This window comes from Petaurus breviceps, unplaced genomic scaffold (genome assembly GCF_028583685.1).
Source record: "Petaurus breviceps papuanus isolate PSGF00001 unplaced genomic scaffold, PetGlider_PUasm1.0 90897, whole genome shotgun sequence".
Lineage (NCBI taxonomy): Eukaryota > Metazoa > Chordata > Mammalia > Diprotodontia > Petauridae > Petaurus > Petaurus breviceps.
The window spans coordinates 4,894,083-4,912,161 of record NW_027187374.1 but is presented as its reverse complement, the minus strand read 5'-3'; the positions used below and the strand labels follow the sequence as shown (position 1 = coordinate 4,912,161).

At 38.2% G+C, this 18,079-nt stretch overlaps 1 protein-coding gene across 1 annotated transcript in view; it reads left to right on the top strand.

Moving 5' to 3' along the window:
- CXADR (CXADR Ig-like cell adhesion molecule) overlaps positions 1-18,079 on the top strand; it is a 54,698-nt gene that overhangs the window by 525 nt on the left and 36,094 nt on the right. The gene's annotated exons all lie outside the window — the stretch shown is intronic.

The following is an 18,079-nucleotide window of genomic DNA, read 5'->3' as shown; positions in this document are numbered from 1 at the left end:
GGGAAGATCTTTGGGAGGTGGCCCTCCCTACCGAACCTCGAGGCTTGTTTGTTGGTTTGGAGGAAGGCAGCCTGGTGAGAGCCAAGAAACAAAGAAATTTTTGAAATCCATCTCTTGGTCTTTTAGGGGCTCAGCATGGAACTCCTACTGCAGTAGAGCTGAAATTGTGCTGTCCTTTTGATGAAAGGATTTGGTGTGATCACCCTCACATCTAGGGCTGGTTCCCAAAATGGGTGGTGTGCGTAATTGATGTTTGGCTGGGATAGGGAAACTGAGGGGAGGGGAGAACGGTCTAGCCTAGGAAGCACAGTGTTTGGAAAGGACCTTTCAGACACTTAGCCAACTCTTTGCTTTCTCTTCCTAATTTGCTCGTATCTTTTTTTGCCCACTCATTGCTTTCTCTTCCTAATTTGCTCGTATCTTTTTTTGCCCACTCGTTGCTTTCTCTTCCTAATTTGCTCGTATCTTTTTTTGCCCACTCGTTGCTTTCTCTTCCTAGTTTGCTCGTATCTTTTTTTTTTTCTTGCTTCAATTGTATCGATGCGTTTCCACTGGTTTTCTGTTTCTCTGGCCCACTTTTGTTTGTCATTTTATCGTTTCCGGTCTGGATCACCTGTATTTTAAGTCCTAGAAGGTAAAATTGCAGATAATTAACGCTTGCCTTTTTAAAAAGGTCTCTGTCCTGGTGGCACCTGTGATTCACCAGTTCTTTTAGAGAAAGGTACTGAGTGAAAATTAGCAGGAATTAATATAGATTATGAATTGTCTAAGCAGGAATAATTTTTTATTAAAAACACCGAGATGTCTGAGTAATGATACAATTCTGGAGAAATCAAATGGAGTTTTCTACAGAAGGACTGATTTCTGTAGAAAAAAAGGTATCATTGTATTAGAGAGGATTGAGTTGCTTTATTTCTTAATTTCTAATTAGTAGGGTTCTTTTGGATAAAATGCCATGTGGGGTTTTAGAATTCTTAAAGCACTTTATGCAGTATTTTCTTTGTGAAGGGAAGTATAATAGCTACATGTTATATTTCCTTACATACACACGTACACACATATGTATGTGTATTTGGAATAGAAGTAGACCTAGCATTTGTTTTTATTCCTGTGGAAGCAGTGTTTTTTGGTGCCAACTCTTTTGAAAGTAAAATGGTTCAGTTTATTTTGTCAGACTTCCCTACTTCAGAACTTTATGATTTGTCTTTTGCACAGCACCTGGAAGGTTAAATGTTAAGTGTATTTTGCTGCAGAATTGGGATGGCACTTTCCGTTTCCTGTTGAAATGTGAAATCCATTGTTGCTGTCATGGATATAAATCTTACTCATGGCATGAAAATTCTATTTTGAAAGTAAATCACTGACTGGAAAATTTACCACTATCTGTTTTTTGTTACCTAAAGCTCACTCAAATTGTTTGGTAAAACTAGGGCTTACCATAGACTGCTAGAAAGCTACTCATTTTTAAAATAATTTTATTGTTCATTCCTTTTTCAGTATCTCTTTGGAGAGCCTTTCTTTAGGTGAAAGCAATCACATTTTGATCAGTCCAATGAAATGTCTTAATTAGGTTTAATCAGTTGTTTTATTATAGATATATTTTTCCCTAGAATTCATTGCTAGGTCTATTTTGTATTGTACATTAAAATTCATATTCTTTTCCCTGAAATTGGAACTCTCATACAGCCATATAAGGAAGGGACCTTTGAGATCACTTAATCTAACCCCCTCCTTTTAAAGACAAGGAAACCTTTTGTGACTTATCCTAGGTTACAAAGGCAGTATAGTTCAAACCCAAATCTTCTAACTTTAAAATCTAAAGTCCTTTACCAACCCTGCTCTTTTTTCAGATTTCCCCATGCCAATTTTAGAAATCCTCTGGTAAAATTGAACAGGTTTTGGGGGTGCTGTGACCCTGAGAATGCCAAGGCAGAGTTGCCTGGAATGAATTCACACACTCAAGCCTTCTCTTAGTCAAATGGCAAAAAAGTTTATTGTAATGCTTTAGCAAAAGTGGGCAAGGGTCCTTATAGAGTCTTCAAGAGATTGAGGATTGCAATGTGGTTTATATGGAATAGGAGCATGGGAAAGGAATGCCAGGGATATTAATTAGGTAAGCTAAGGGTCCAGGTGTCTTTGGGAACTGCAGATGGGAAAATGTAGGGAGTATACCAGACATTGAGGGAGATGTCAGAGGCATGGAACTTGGGGGTCTGGCAGGAGAAGGACTCCTTGGGTCAGTCACCCCTCTGTCTGTTCTGATAACAGAATGTGTTCTGCAGCAAGAGAAAATTTTCTCACAGGACAAAGCCCTACTGAGAAGTTGGGAGGCTTCCAGAGACATGATCATAGGGTCGGCCCGAGCACCCTTTGTCAAGATCATGTATATTCAATGTACCTACTATTTTTTGCTTAGGTAGAGCTATAACCACTAGAAAGTAGTTGATAGATTAAACTATGAATCAGTGATGTTGCCACATCTCCTTTCTGCAGCATTTCTAAGTACTCTTTTCTCTTCCCTTGGATTCTATGACTCTATTCTTTTTGTTCTCCCTTCTACCTTTCTAATCATAAAAAAGGCTTTTTGGCAGAGTGGAAAGAGTACTGGCTTTGTTGGCAGCTAGGTGGCGCAGGGTCTGAATACTGAGTCTGAAGTCAGGAAGACATTCAAAATGTAGCCTTAGACTCTAGCTATGTGACCCATATGACCAGAAGTCACTTAACCTCCGTTACCCCACCTGGTACCCAGGTTGTAGTAATGAAGATACGGTGAGAGCCTGGCGCAGAGTAGGTGCTCTATAAATGCTTATTCCCTTCCCCAGCACCTTCTGAAGACCTGGGTTCAGATCCTGCCTGTCACTATTGAAATCTCTATGATTTCCATTTTCTCATGAAAAAACAAGGGAGTTGGACTAGATTAAATTTATCTGACTGAGGTCCTTTCCTGCTCTAAATTTTATTTCTAAGTTCTTCCTCTGTAGGTATGTGGAGATCATCCTAATTACACATATTCTCTCCTTTTTGAATCCACTTTTATGGGAATCATACAGATTCCCTTATCTATGTTTAGCTGATATCTCTGCCTGAGATTTAGTCCTACATTTCCACTTGCCTGCTGGATATCTCAACTGACTTGCACAAACATTTATTAAAGATCTAATGTGTATACATATTTATACTTAGTCTCTAGGAGAGATGAAAAGATTACATAAGTCTCTGCATGGATTTCAGTATCTATTGATAGGATCTGACATGAACACAAATAATTAATACAAAATAGTAGTTAGAAGAATGGATGAATGCTTTTGCCAGGCACTATGCTTAGTGCTGGGGATGTAAATATAAAAGCTATGGCCATTTCTTTCCTCTAGGAGCTTTCATTTTAGTGGTGGAGATAACACACTTAGAGGAGTGGTGGCCAGGGAAAGGTTAGAAGTTATCTCGTAGATTGGGCTCAGCTAACTTTTTCTGTAAAAGACTAGATAGTAAATATTTTAGGCTTTGTGGGCCAAAAGACAAAATCAAGGATGTTATGTAGGTACTTATATAACAAAAGAAAATAAATTTCCACAAACTTTTTATTGGCGAAATTCAAAATATTATAATTGAATATAATTTTTTAATAATACGAGTCTACTAATGAGAAGAATACAATTATTCTGGGGAGGATAATACTTAATTGGGGTTCAGAGTTAACTGTTACTTATCATCAAAATCAATTAAAAATAATCAAACATTTATTAAGCACTTACTAATTGTACCTGGCACTGTGCTAAATGCTACAGATACAAAAAGAGGCAAAAGCCCCTGGCCTCAAAGAGTTTATAATCTAATGGGGTAGCCAACATGCAAACACATTCAGGATAAATAGGAATAATAAACAGGTTTATATATAAACAGGGAATTAAGAGGGGTTGGAAAAAGCTTCCTGTAAAAAATGAGGTTTTAATTGGGACTTCAAGTCAAAAAAGCCAGTAGTAGGTGGAGATAAAGAAAAGGATTCCAGGCTTGGGGGGCAGCCAGAGAAGAGGGTAGGAGGCAAGAGATGGAATATTTTGTTCATGGACCAGCAAGGATGCCAGCCAGCATCACTGAGGTGAAGAGTATGTGGTGCAGGAGAATGATGTAAGAAGACTGGAAAGGCAGGAGGAGACTAGGTTATATAGACTTTCAATACCAAATAGCATTTTGTATTTAATTCTAGAGGCAAGAGGCAGCCACAGGAGTTTAAGAAGGCCGAAGGTGACTGTACATTAGGAAAATCACTTTGATATCTTAATGGAGGATGAATTGGAGTGGGGAAAGACTTAAGGCAAGCAGACCCACTTGCAGGCTCAGGGTGATGAGGCCCTACCCCAGAGAGGTGGTAGTGTCAGGAGAGAAGGGGGCATATTGACTATGGATTGGTCATGGGAATGAGAGATACTGAGTAGTCAAAGATGATACTGGGTTGTGAGCTGAGGGACTGGGAAGATGGTATTAACTTCTACAGTAATAGGGAAGTAGGTGGGAGCAGAGGGAGAAGATGATGAATTTGTTTTTGGGCATACTGAGTTTAAGATGCCTACTGGCCATCCAATTCTAAATACCTGAAAGGCTGTTGGAAATTAGAGGTTGTAGGTCAGCAGAGAGGTTGGGGGAGGATGGGTAGATTTGAGAATCATCAGCATATGGATCCATGGGAGCTGATGAGATGACCAAGTGAAGTGGTATAAAGGGAGAGGGTCATACATGATTGTAATGGAAACAGCACTTTCCAACCCTTTAAACAGAAATATGAGTAGTTGTAGTTATTATACTGAATTATGGAGGATCACAGCAAAGTTCCATAGAATAATGTTTGAATAGTACTTTAAAATAGGGGACATTCCAGGTATAGGAAATGACATATAAAAAGGCGTAACAATAAAATACAACATAGATTATGTTAATATGCAGTTTTCTGTCAGTATGCAACTTGTAGGGATCCTTTGTAAAATTTAATGGCCCCAGTTTTTGTTCGCTGGTCCAGGACCAGAGAATATATAGTATGTACACAAATAAGTAAATAGAAGATAATAGATCATTTGTGGTGGGTGGGGTCGAGAGAGAGAACACTAATAACTGGAAGTAATTAATGGAAGTGTAGCTTCTCATCACAGCCTTGAAGTAATAAGATAAGGATTCAGAGACATGGAGTTGCAGGACTACCCTCTGTATCAGCAATGCCATATTCACAATGCCTATAGAGATTACAAATATGCTGATATAATTATCCATCACAAAATACGTCAGGTTTGCCATTTGGGGAAATAAACTAGAAAATTTATTAAGATACCAAAAGACTGAGTCCCAAAACCAGAAAGTGAAAGCCATCAGAGTAGTTATGACATTGGCACAGGTAGATAAAGTAGAAAGCACCCACATTTTCAAGCCTTTAAAACAGAACAGGCTACCTCAGGCAAAGGTCCTCCTCTCCCCACTCACAGCAACCACCCAGCGCGCTCCCAGCAGCTCCGGCCCCTGGCAGTCCTCAGCAGGAGTCCTTAGCAGAAAGTCCTGCTCCCAGCAGCTCCAGCCCCTGGCAGTGCTCAGCAGGGGTCCTAACTCAAAAAAAAAAAAAAGGCAACCGCTGCCAACCTCCAACCGCAGGACCGTTAGCTCAGCTTTCACTTTTCTCACTTTCCGCTTTCTCTTGCTCTGCTATGTCAGCACGTCCATGGGGCATGGAAGATCTTTAAATCCCATAACCCTTACACCCTCCATAGAAAACTTCAATCAGCACAAGACTCAATTTGTGTATAAATTTAGTAGAAATGGCAAGGTAGAAAGGAGGTAGAAATGACAAATTTGGCAAGCCCAGGAAGGTTAATGGTGGTAAGTAGGTCACCAAAGTCATGGAGAAAGTAGGAGGGGGGTTGTGGGAAGATGTTAGCTTGTTAAGATCCTAGATCCTCCGAGATTAGCATGGTACCATTCTATTAATTGATAAATAGAATCACCTCTAGTCAGAGCACCCAATCCAAGAATCCTAGAAGGACCCCCAAAGTCCTAAAGAGATCCTGGAACAGAGAAAGTATTGGACAAAGTAGAGAGGGTCAGAGTTCAGTCAGCACTGCCTGAAGTCTTTGGTACAGTTCCAGCATTCATGGCCTCAGCTCTGCAGTACCCAAGACCAGGCAAGCCCAGCCCTCAGGGAATGCTTGTTGGACTTTTGAGGTTTTCACCACAGTCTTTCATGACACTCCCTGTCCAACCTGAACCTTTCCCAAGCCCACAGCTGGCTGCTTGAGAACTTTCCCAGCTGTTCTAGTACTAGGAAACAAGGCCTGAGATCACCCCAAGTCCCAAAAGGGTCCAAACCCAGTCCGAGCCTTGCAGAGAGTAGTCTCAGGGCATTCCAGGCAAGAGTCCAGTACAATACCAGTGGCCCCAGCCCCGCTTCTAGAGAAGGATCCTAGACAAAGGCTAGCCAGAACAGTCCCCTGAAGCCTGTTGTGGGAGCCTACCGACTGAGGGATAGGACCTAGTGAAGACTACAATAAGGACAGGTCCTAGAATCCAATGACAAGAAGAAGCCTTAGACATAACCCAGTACTGGAACAATTCTTAGATCACGGTTAATTCCTTCCAGTTATTAGTGTGTGTGCTCATTCTCTCCCTCCTCTCCACAAATTATCTAATTATTATCTTCTGTTTACTTAATTTGTGTACGTGACATCTAGTACCCAGCACAGTGCCTTAACCATAGTAGATTCTTAATATTTGCTGAATTAAACTAAGCCCTACTGAATTTTAATTCAGACGTCCTATCTTCATATTTAAAACCCTAGACAATCTGGTATTACTCTACCTTTAATGCTGCCTCATCATTACTCTTCTTTTACTCTATTCTCCAAGCACACCAACATGCCTTTGTGATTTTGTTCATGCTATTCCAGAACTATGCCTGAAATGTACCCCACCCTTCCTCTGCTGATTTTGTTTTATGTTCAAAATTTTCCCTAATACATCAATCGCCTTGGTACAAATTCATGTTCTCAAAACAAGTCTTATAACAGAACTTATTATAGAGGGAATTCTTATTAAAGTTTGACTATGGTGGTCTCTGCAGTACTTCCCAGCTCTGAGATTCTATAATCCCTGTTTGTAGAAGGTAAAAGGAGTGCTATGTTGAAGGGTTTTAACCATGTTGCTAGGGGCTCATGAGGGAGGTGTCTGTGTGAGACTTTGTTTTCACTGTTTCACAGAAAGGGCAGCAGTTTGGGAGTTTGGCTGGATATTTTCCATTTGCCCCCTTTTGTAGAGAAATGTTAAAAGGAGAAATAATTTTATGTTAAATTAATATGCTAATATCCAAGTGATGAATTGGTCTACAAAAAGGAGAAGAGTTCCAAATTAGAAAGGCAAAAATCATAGATTAGAACTGGTTGGGGTGATTTGGAATTATTTATTTTAGCACATCTTAAACTGAAGAACTGGAAATGAAGTACCTCTCCATACCCCTCCAGCATAACTTCCTAAACATTAAACTAGGAGTTCTTAGCCTTTTTTTAATGTCATAGATGACTTTGACAGCTTGATGGACTCCATTCTTACAATATTTATTTAAATTCATAATGGAAGGAAATGTATAAATTCAGTTAGAGCTTATTGAAAATGTAATTTTTTTTCCCATGCAAGTTCACCACTGACTCTTTCAAATTTGATCATGGACCTAAGTTAAGAACTCCTACAAATCTTTGACTTAATGTCTCTGAAATCATGTTTACTGTGTTATACGTCAATCAGTAAATATTTAAGCACCTATGTGCCAGGTGCAGTGCTAAGGTCTGGGGCTACAAAAAGAGGCAAAAAAAAATAGTCTTTGCCCTCAAGGAGCTTGATAATAGTCTAATATGGGTGGCTAGGTGGCATAGTGAATAGAGTACCAGCCCTGGAATCAGGAGGACCTGAGTTCAAATGCGGCCTCAGACACTTAATACTTACTAGTGGTGTGACCTTGGGCAAGTTGCTTAATCCCAATTGCCCTCCAAGAAAAAGCTTAAAAAAAAAATAATAGTCAATTGGGGAGACAATGTGCAGACAGATAACTTACCAAGGAAGCTATTTATTGGATAAATAGGTAATAATTAATAGAAGGAAGGTACTGGGTAAGACTTTCTCTGTAAAAGGTTGGATTTTAATTGGGACTTAAAAGAAGTTGGGGAGGTTAGTAGTCAGAGTGGTGGAGGAGGGAGAGGTTCCAGTTATGGGGGACAGCTAGAGAAAATGCTGGTAGCTGAGAGATGTACTGTCCTTTCCTTAGGTAAGGGGGAGGTTTACCTACAAATTTCACCCTAACTTTCTATTTCTATGTCAACTTCAAAGTATTATCTATGGATTCCATTTTGAAGATCCTAATGTTCAATAATGCTATTGATAGATCATCCAAAAGATACTAGTTTTCTTCTCAGTGGCCTGGTGATTTTAGTCCCTGGCAGATGAAAGTCCTTTCACAGCATCAGTCTGTACAACAGTTTGGAAACTTCATACATAAAGATGGTCTATTGCTTTCTTATTTTTAATATCTCAACTTCATATTTTTTATAGGTAGGTTGATTAAAAGATACTGGAGTTTACCAGATAGTTTATAATTTATGCCACTGAGGAAATAATTTTCTATAAGGCAAAAAAAAATCTGTTTATTATCCATTGATTCAATAATAATCCCAAACCAATAATGCATAGTCAACTTTCATTACTTAATAACTCAAAGACAGTACTTAAGAACCAGTATATGTATAATAACAAAAATTATTATACATACACCCTTCATGCCCACCAGCAAATAAGGGATTAATTGTGATCCTCGGTCACTAGAAATGGGTATTTGTTTTAAAATTCAGAACGACTAAGGGAGACACAGTAATATGTTATTTCAAACCATTAAATGCATCTTGTCTCATTTCCATTTTATCAGATCATTTGACTTTAATAATTACTTAATTTATACAATAATATAAATAATAATAAACAACAAAATGATATAACACATAATAGTAATTTCATATACTCTGCAATCAATATTCCATGTAATTTGTGGTTGTTTGTTCCTCATTCACCAAGAGGACCATGATATCAGGAACATGATGCTATGACTTGCAAGTGAACTGGATTTAAGTGAGGGAGGGCTGTACAAGGTCACTAGCCTTACTTTCTCCTCTGGAGTCATCCAGATATAGATCAGGATAACTGGAGATTCTCACCCATCTTCTCTCCCCCCACACAATTTACGATTAAACTGAATGATATTGAAAAGTAGCAGAGCAGTTATAAAATTCTAACAGGAAAATTTTGTTTACTGATTGTTTATTTAATATCTTCATGTTTGCAGTCTCTCATCTTTGTTTTAAAATAACATCGGACACAAACCGAACTTAATTTCTCTAAACGTCAGTGCAGACTATTAAATAAGTAAAACTTTAAAAAGCAATAATGACTTATTTTAAACCTTTTATGAGAAGCCTTTTGATTTTCATGAATTCTGCTTTATCACAAAGGATAATTTAATTTGTTGCTTTATTCCTGTGATAAGATAGCAAATCAAGTTCATAATTTTGGTTATATTCTAGTTGAGTGCCATATATTTACATTACTGCTCATTCTTTAAATCAAGGTATTAAAATTATCTAATGAATTATTTATCTGGGATTTTATATTAATTCTGGAAGCTAGTTCTACCGTGTGCTGATATAATAGAAACAAAGAAAGATGGAAGAAGAGAGAGAAAAGCACAAGTTCAAAAAAATAGAAAAGACAACCCAGTCAAGGACAATTTTAAGGAAAGGACTGTTTTGGCAATATGAGGGCCCTGAAGATTATCTTTTGACTCTGTCTTATGGACATGGGCTAATTAATGAAATTAATTTTTAGGTTACAGGGGCTAAAATATTAACAAATTAAGACACTAGACATAGGTATTACTTGAGGAAGTTAATGTCTTGAGTCTGAACACTGCTACTATCTTTTTTCTTTCTGTACTTGGTTTTAAATTCGTGTCATACTCAAATTTTACCTTGTCAAGGTTTTAAATTATCCTGTCTCCTTGTTGAATAAAAGAATTGAATTTTCAAATATTAGACCAATCTAAGATTGCCTTACTCTGACTATATGTTTTCTTATTTCAAAATTATACTTATTGTTATTCATGAGATTTAAAATCTTTCTCAGATATAATGCAGTTTTACATTCTTACAAGAAAACTTCCAAACATTTGAAATGTAACACTGTATCTACATTGCTAAGATCCCCCTTCCTTCCTACCCAACTATAAAATTTCCTTGGTCACACTAGGGAAAGGTTAATTTATTTAAACACACACACACACACACACAAATATTGCTTCAGGCAAATGAGGGGAAATGGAAAGTACTATAATTTGTTTATAGTAAACACTTGCACAAAGCAAATTAATAAAATGGTATTATGCTTTCAGTTTAAGAAGTCTATTAACACAAACAGACTTCATAGTAATACTCTGAGCAAAAATACTTCCCATATCCTGGGGCAACACAGAGAATAAATGTCCATCTCTTAGAAAATAATTAGAGAAGCCACTGATAATTTCTGTAACTAATAGTAAAAGGTCAGAAAAGAGTATCAGTACTGAGTGCTGATATTTAACCTTCGTTCTCATCCCTCTTGTCCAAATTGGTAAAATCAAATATATAATTGGTAAAATCCATATATAAATCATGTAATATTTTCCGATTTTATATACCTAAATCCAATTGTTTAATTTGCTTGGGCAACTTTCTCCTTGTGGAACAAATCTTATTGTTCTTTGCTAAATACAGTAATATTTCAGAAAAGTAGGAGAGAACATAGACTTTTCCTACCCTTCCTTCTTGGATTTGACAGTTTTCTTAATCCTTTGCATAGCCAAATTCAGAATGAAAAGAGATTAGCAGCTTCTTGGAATTGAGCTTAAAAACCTAAATATTTTGGAAATTTAGAATATCATCTTGAAGAAAAAATTTTACTCATTCTAAAATCAATTTGTTGTTCTTATTCAGTCATTTAATCTTGTCCAACTCTCTCCCAAAAGCAACAGAGCTTAAGGGACTGGTCTAGAGTCACATAACTAGTAAGTGTCTGAAGCCATATTTGAACTCAGGTTTTCCTGACTGTAGGCCAAGCAATCTATCCACTGAGACACCTAGCTGCCTCCTCTAAAATGGATTACTGCTAAGTTAATCAATGTTTATAAGTCACAGCCACAAGAATGGGCACATATAGCACACTTTTTTTTTTTTTTGCCTTTTGGAGGGCAATTGGGGTTAAGTAACTTGCCCAAGGTTACAAGGCTAGTTTTTTTTTTGTGTGGGTGTTAAGTGTCTGAGGCCAGAACTGAACGCAGGTCCTCCTGACTCTGGGTCTGGTGCTTTACTCACTGCACCACCTAGCTGCCCCCATATAGCACACTTTAAAATATTTTTCTACTCCAGTGCAAGTGCTACGAGATTGATGAAGGAAACTTTTTTCATCCAGATCACTCAGGCCAGATGATAAAGTTGTTTTCTTCCCACTTGGGACTTCAATTAAGGGCTAATTTCTTCATGGTCAAACTGACAGAACAAAAATACTTTAATAGCTTCACCCATAAGTACTCACATTGATCATAAACATCCAGGTTCAAATCTAGATAGCTTTTTTCGTAGTTCTTATCATAGTAAAATCTTAAGACTATGATCATAGACTGGAATTCCCACACTTGAAACAGAACACTCCAATTTACTGACAACACTGAAAATGCAAGGGAAGATTTTACTGCCAAATCACTTTGGGTGAGGGTAGAGGGGCTGACAGATACACATTCCTCTCTCCACCCCTTCTAAACTTCTATCTAGTGATCTGGATTCAAAGAAAAGTCCTGACACATTAGAAAACCAGAAATACACAAAGGAAGTAGTGGAGTATGGATAAACAACAAACCAATTCTCACTTGAAAGTCTGCAAGAGCTATATTATAGAGCTCAGATACTTGCTGGCTCAAAATGAACAGAAGAGAAATAGGATAATGGGCATAAAGGTTTTTGATGTTGCTGTTTAGTCGAGTCCAACTCTTTGTGGCCCCATTTGAAGTGTCCTTTAAGGCCCAATTAAAATCTCATCTTCTGCAGGAAACTTTATGCAAGCCCTCTTAATTCTAGTGTCTTCCCTTTTGATTATTTCCTATTTACCCTGTACATAGCTTGTTTTATATGTTTGTCATTTCCCCCATTAGATTGTGAACTCCTCAAGGGCAGGTACTGTCTTTCTTTTATTTGTATCCCAAGCACTTAACACAGTGCCTGGCATATGTTCAGGAATTTTTTTGATCTCATCTGACTCTTCATGGTCCCATTTGGGGTTTTCTTGGCAAGGAGTGGTTTGCCATTTCCTCCTCCAGCTCATCTTACAGATGAGGAAATTGAGGCAGACAGTGTTAAATGTCTTGCCCAAGGTCATACAGCTAGTGAGTGTCTGAGGCCAGATTTGAACTCAGAAAGATGAGTCTTCCATACTCCAGCCCTGGCATTCTATCCATTGTGACACCTAGCTGCCCCTTTCATTACAATATGTGTCACAGTTTATTGAGTCATTCTCCAGTCAATGGACAGCTACGTTTTTTTCCAGTTCTTTGCTAAAAAAAAATGCTATAAATAAATTGCTGTATATGGAACCTTCCTATCAGTTATCTCTTTAGAAAATATGCCTCTCTGTGGAATCCTCTGATTATTGGGCTAATTACTTGATTTGATAATTCCAAATTCCTTTCCTGAATGCCTGTACCAGTTTACAAGGTACAGCAACAATGCCTTAGTTTTCCTCTCTTTCCACAGCCTTTCCAACATTGATTACTTAAGCATTTTGTTGTTACTTTGAATGGAATTCCCCTATCTATTGTCTCTTGGATTTTGTTGTTTTATCATTATTGAAATGCCCATGGCCTCATATACTAAGCCCCTGTATGTAACAAGTTTGGAAAATTACTGAAATCCTCCTGAACTTGTACGTGCCTAGCCAGGGGTCCCAAAGACCATCTTGAACTTGACCAACCCTACTGTTGAGCCAGATAAGTGTGACACTCTTTGTATCTGACCCCAGCTGCAGCTTTTTTTGTACCCTGCACACTTAGATAAGCTTGTGGTTTTTGCCTTTCTATACCCTGCCTTGACCATGGCTCAGGGCAGCTCACAGAGCCTAGCTCCTGAGTCTGCCGCCGGCCGGCTAATAAATGCTCCCTGAATTGGCTTTATCTAGTCTCTGTCTCTGTTCAGTCTCGGTGTTCATTTCATTATCATAAAGAAATGTTCAAGAGGTTCCTGATTAGAACTGTGCTTCCTACCGGATCAAAGTTACTAAAGGGGAAGCATTCTAGAAGACTGTCAGAGGATCATGACTTCAAAAGAGATTATCCAAAATCTCTAGCTTGTGCTCACCTGCATCATTTGTCAGGGCTGTCTTACAGGCCTAGTGACCATTGACTACAGACACTGTTTTTTGCCAGTGAAGTTATTCCATGCTTTTCTCCTGCCTTTAGTGGAAGTACATCTCCCATTCAAGATCTTTTAAACCCACTTCAAGGAAAACAGGAGAAAAAAACCTCAAAGAAAAAAGAAACTGACTATTACCAAGGAGCAACATCAACACTACCATTTGCAGACTCCTGAGGGACTCAGCATATCCGTCAAACACACAGGTTCAAAAGTTATTCCGAATATCTTACTTGATATACCTGGAGCATGAGGCTCACCCATAGATGGGGCTTCTGAATATTATAGGAGAAAACTTCAGGCAAATCTGAAATTTAAAACCTGCTCAGAAGGTAATGCTTAAGGAAAAGATTTCTTGGATAGAGAGGCTATGTTGTGGGCAGAACAAGTGAATATGCTGAGAAATATTTGAAGAAAAGTTTCAAAAAGTAAGTGCATTTCTGAGTGACCAAGAAAAGGACCCATGCAGGCATGTAGAACTAGATAATGAAAATAATGAGATGTTCCAGATGGGAATGTCAGGCTGTGATAGTAATGGAACATAAAGATTCCCCTGTATTGGCTTGGTTTTCAAATTGATTGTGTTAAAACCCAGAGCTTGTTAATCCCACCTGTGGGATGGACTTTTTGATGTGAAAAGAAAGTCCTGAACTGGGAGGAGCTGGTGACGTAGATTTGGAGAGATAAGAGAGAGGCGGAAGATCTTTTTGGAAGCAGCACCTCGTGGAGAGAGAGAGAGACTAAGAGAATTGCTGGTAGCCGCTTTGAATTGCCCTGGACTTTTGAGACCTGCCCCTCTGAGCTGCCAAGGACTGAGGAGACATGGCTGTTTTGCTGGTACTTTGTCTGTTTTGATGTTGTTTTGCCAGATTTGTCCACTGGTGAAAGACAGTCCTTTTGTTGAAGAAGTCCTGGAACCTGGCTGTTCACTAAGAAGCCCCGAGACTGTCCTGCACACAGAGAATGAATACTGTCCACTGGTGAAGGACAGTGCTGTTGTTGCAGGGGTCTGGAGACTGTCCTGCAGACAGAGTGAATACTGTCCACTGGTGAAGGACAGTGCTGTTGTTGCAGGGGTCTGGGGGCCTTTCTGTTGGTTCAGAAGCCCTGAAGAAGGATTTTCTTGTTGTATGTTTACAGAAATCCTGGGAGAGGGCTTTGCTAATGTGTTCAGGGGTTCTAGGACTGTTCTACAGACAGAGGATATATTCATGAAGGGATTGGCAATGTATCTTATGGCCTTGCTAAGCCTTGTCTCCCCAGGAACTAAGATTGCTGAGAACTTGCCTCAGTGTCAAGATGAAGAAAAGACCTCCATTTGGGTATTAAGTGCTGTGTTTAAACTTGATGTAACTCTGGGGTAGATTCAATTGTGATTCAGGGGTGGGGAACTTTTGACCTTATGTTTGGAAACTAATCTCCATTTGAGAAGAGGGGCTTTGTGGTGGACTTAATTAAGGTATAGCCTAGGGGTGGAGAAGTATTTAGAACAGAGACTTTGTAATTGATTGAATGATTGGAAGGTCCTGAGGTGGGGTAGTCCTTGGAGAGTATTTAATCACATTTAGTAAATGCTGTATTTGGAATGATGTCATGTTTTGATCTTCTCTGTTCTTGGTTGGTCACTGAATAAAATGGAGAGCACCTAGGCTGGTATTCTGAACCTTGGGAAGTTGCCTTTCCTTGGCATTATATTACACAGGCCCTGCAAGAAATCCAAAATATTAAGAAAAAGAACAGGCTCTGTCATGACCTAGAAACGACCTAAAGGAAGAAATGATCCCAGTGTTAGAAGAAAAGTCTCAGATGCGGACCTACTGCAGGATGTAGGAGACAAGCAGAACAAGGATAAAATAAGTTGCTGTCACTACAAACACCAGAACCTTTCATCTCGAACTCAAGCAATTCTTATTACATTAATTCAAACAAATTTATGAGGAAATCTCAAGGATCTCAACTGCTGCTGTGGCACTGTCTATATGAATTACTTGATGAGAGAAAGAGGACTTTTACTTTTGCAGATCTCTCCTCAGATCAGACATAAGCTGTTTACACCTCCAGAAGTGTCTACTATATGAGTGGGAGAGAATTATCTCATACCTGTGGACATGGGTGATATTTCTGAAGAGGAACAAGTACAACCCATCTTTCTTTTATTTTTGTTACTTTTTGCTTATTGAAAGAAGCAACTAACCTAGTGATCTCCTTCCTCATTAATACTAGAATGGCATGAGCTAAATGACTGAGAAATCCAATTCAATCCAAAAATCCAATCCAGTCAACACTTATTAAGCACCTACTATTTGCCCGTCACTGTACTAAGCACTGGGGATACAAGTGATAAAAAGAAAAACAGTCCTTACCCTCAAGGAGTTTACAATATAATGAGGGGAGACAAAAAGACCAGAAAGGAGCAGAGAGACTTCATGGAGTCCCTAGGGTGGAGATATCTTGATCTGCAGATCAGCAGATGTAGAGTGGGCAGACTGAATGGCAGTGTTGCAGGATAGTTCTGGAACTATATCCTACTTTATGATCTTCAAAGGAGTTAATGGGAGAGGATTTGAAATTGAGTTTTGGTCTACCAGGGGAAATGTGAATTTTCTTTTTTGTAATTAAAAAGTTAGAATGGCAGTGGGATCTTGCATTGTTTCCTCTTAATTAGCTGTGTCATGACAGTGTGATCCACTATAGAAAATAATCTGTAAAAATTAGCCTTTTCCCCTTCTATATTTCTATCAAGAATTCTATCAGTAGAAAAAGTATTAGACTTAGAGTCAAGAAAGACTTTTGTTGGAGTCCTGCCTCTCAGATACCCACTAACTATTCCCATAGACACAGGTGTCTCTGTAAGGCTATTATCTCAATCACTATCTTTGCTGATTGCCTAGGATTTTCTAAGGAAGCTATCATCAGATAGCATCATCAAGAAGGACAGTTGTCTCTTTTGCCTATCTTTATGCTTCTAATTTCTTTCTCATCTTTTTGCTGTTTCAAGATATTTCAAATAATAACAGGGAGAGTGGACATCTTGTTTTATGCTATTTCTTATTTAGCAAAGATTCTAGGGTATTCATATTGCATTTTGATTATTATTTTACTTGGGATTAATACTCTTTGGGATAAGAAAACTTTACCCATACTTTAAGATTTTTGGCACAAATAAATGATGTACATTATCAGACTTTTTGCATCTGTTGGAGAAAATCATGTGAGTTGAGGTTTGGATATTTTTGGTTTTAATATTATTACATGTTGATTATTTTCCTAACTTTGAACTATCCTTGAATCCCTGTGTCTTAATATTGAATGGTAAAGTTTTGAAATACTACATTCCAGTAAAGAGTAAATTGGCAATTTCCATTAGCAGATAACTTATGTTGCCAGGGGAAAACGTCCAAGGTGCCATGAGGTTCAGGGTAAGGCTCCTACATTTACAGCCCTGCTATTGGGGGAAGGAAGGGAGTCCTCTATTAAGGCATGACGTTCCTGATTTGTCCCTTTCATTTTACATTCCCTAAGTCAGAAAACTGAGATAAAGGTGAGGATGCTGAGATTTGCAGTCTGACTTTAGGGGGACAGTGCAAGATGAGACTGGACCAAGAAAGTGAAGGCAAAGATACTCTCAGAAAATGAAGGAAACTATCTCCTGGGGTCCTGGATAGTTAGGTGCTAACACAGATGAAGCGGGGTGAGTTTTAATGGGGTTTTTATCCATGAGCAAGTGTTGAAGGCAGGGAGCCAGGAGTTTGGACCTGGGGTGTAGGTCAAGGTTTGGTATCGGTTCTGGCTCATACTAGGAAGAACACCTTGGTTGTTGGCAGCTGGTTTATGTTTAGACTCCCTGCTTATGGGTGTGTCTTGCTTTGACTGTATCTACTTTGCTGTTAGGACTATATTTGTCTCAAGGAGTTTGGTAAAATGCTTCCTCAGTTTTTTAAAATAATTTGTGTAAATCCTTCTTTATAACCTGACTAATGTCTAATGTGAAAGTATTTGCAGATTCTATACTTGATTGTATGCCACAGGGGAGAGGGGGGGAGAAAATTTGAAACTCAAGGAATTATGGAACTGAATCTTGTAAACTAAAAGTAAACAAACAAATTAATAAAGACCAAAAAATTTAAAAAAAGAAAATTTGCATAGTATGGTTATTTATTATTAATTAGATATTTGAAAGAATATTCCTAATCAATTTGACTAAATTAAAAAAAATTTTTTAGTCTTTTCAAGGAGGCAACTAGTAGTTTTGTTTTTCAAAATACAGTAGTTCTGTATTTGGGTTTCTGTAATTTGGTTTCCAGTTTGCCTATTCCTGATTCTCAAAATTTCCCTTTTTATGCTTATTTTCATTTGTTTAGTTTCCAATTTTAAAAAATATATATTTACTTCACTAATTCTCTTTTTGATTTTGTTCCTGTATGTTTTCAGTGATGTAATTTTTCTTTTAAAGACTGCTTCAGCTCTAACCATTTTTTGGGTGCAGGTTGCCATAGAAACTCTTAATTTTCTTAAGTCAGGATATTGAGTCCAGATCAAGGGAATGATCAACCAATCAATCAGTGAACATTTATTTAGCA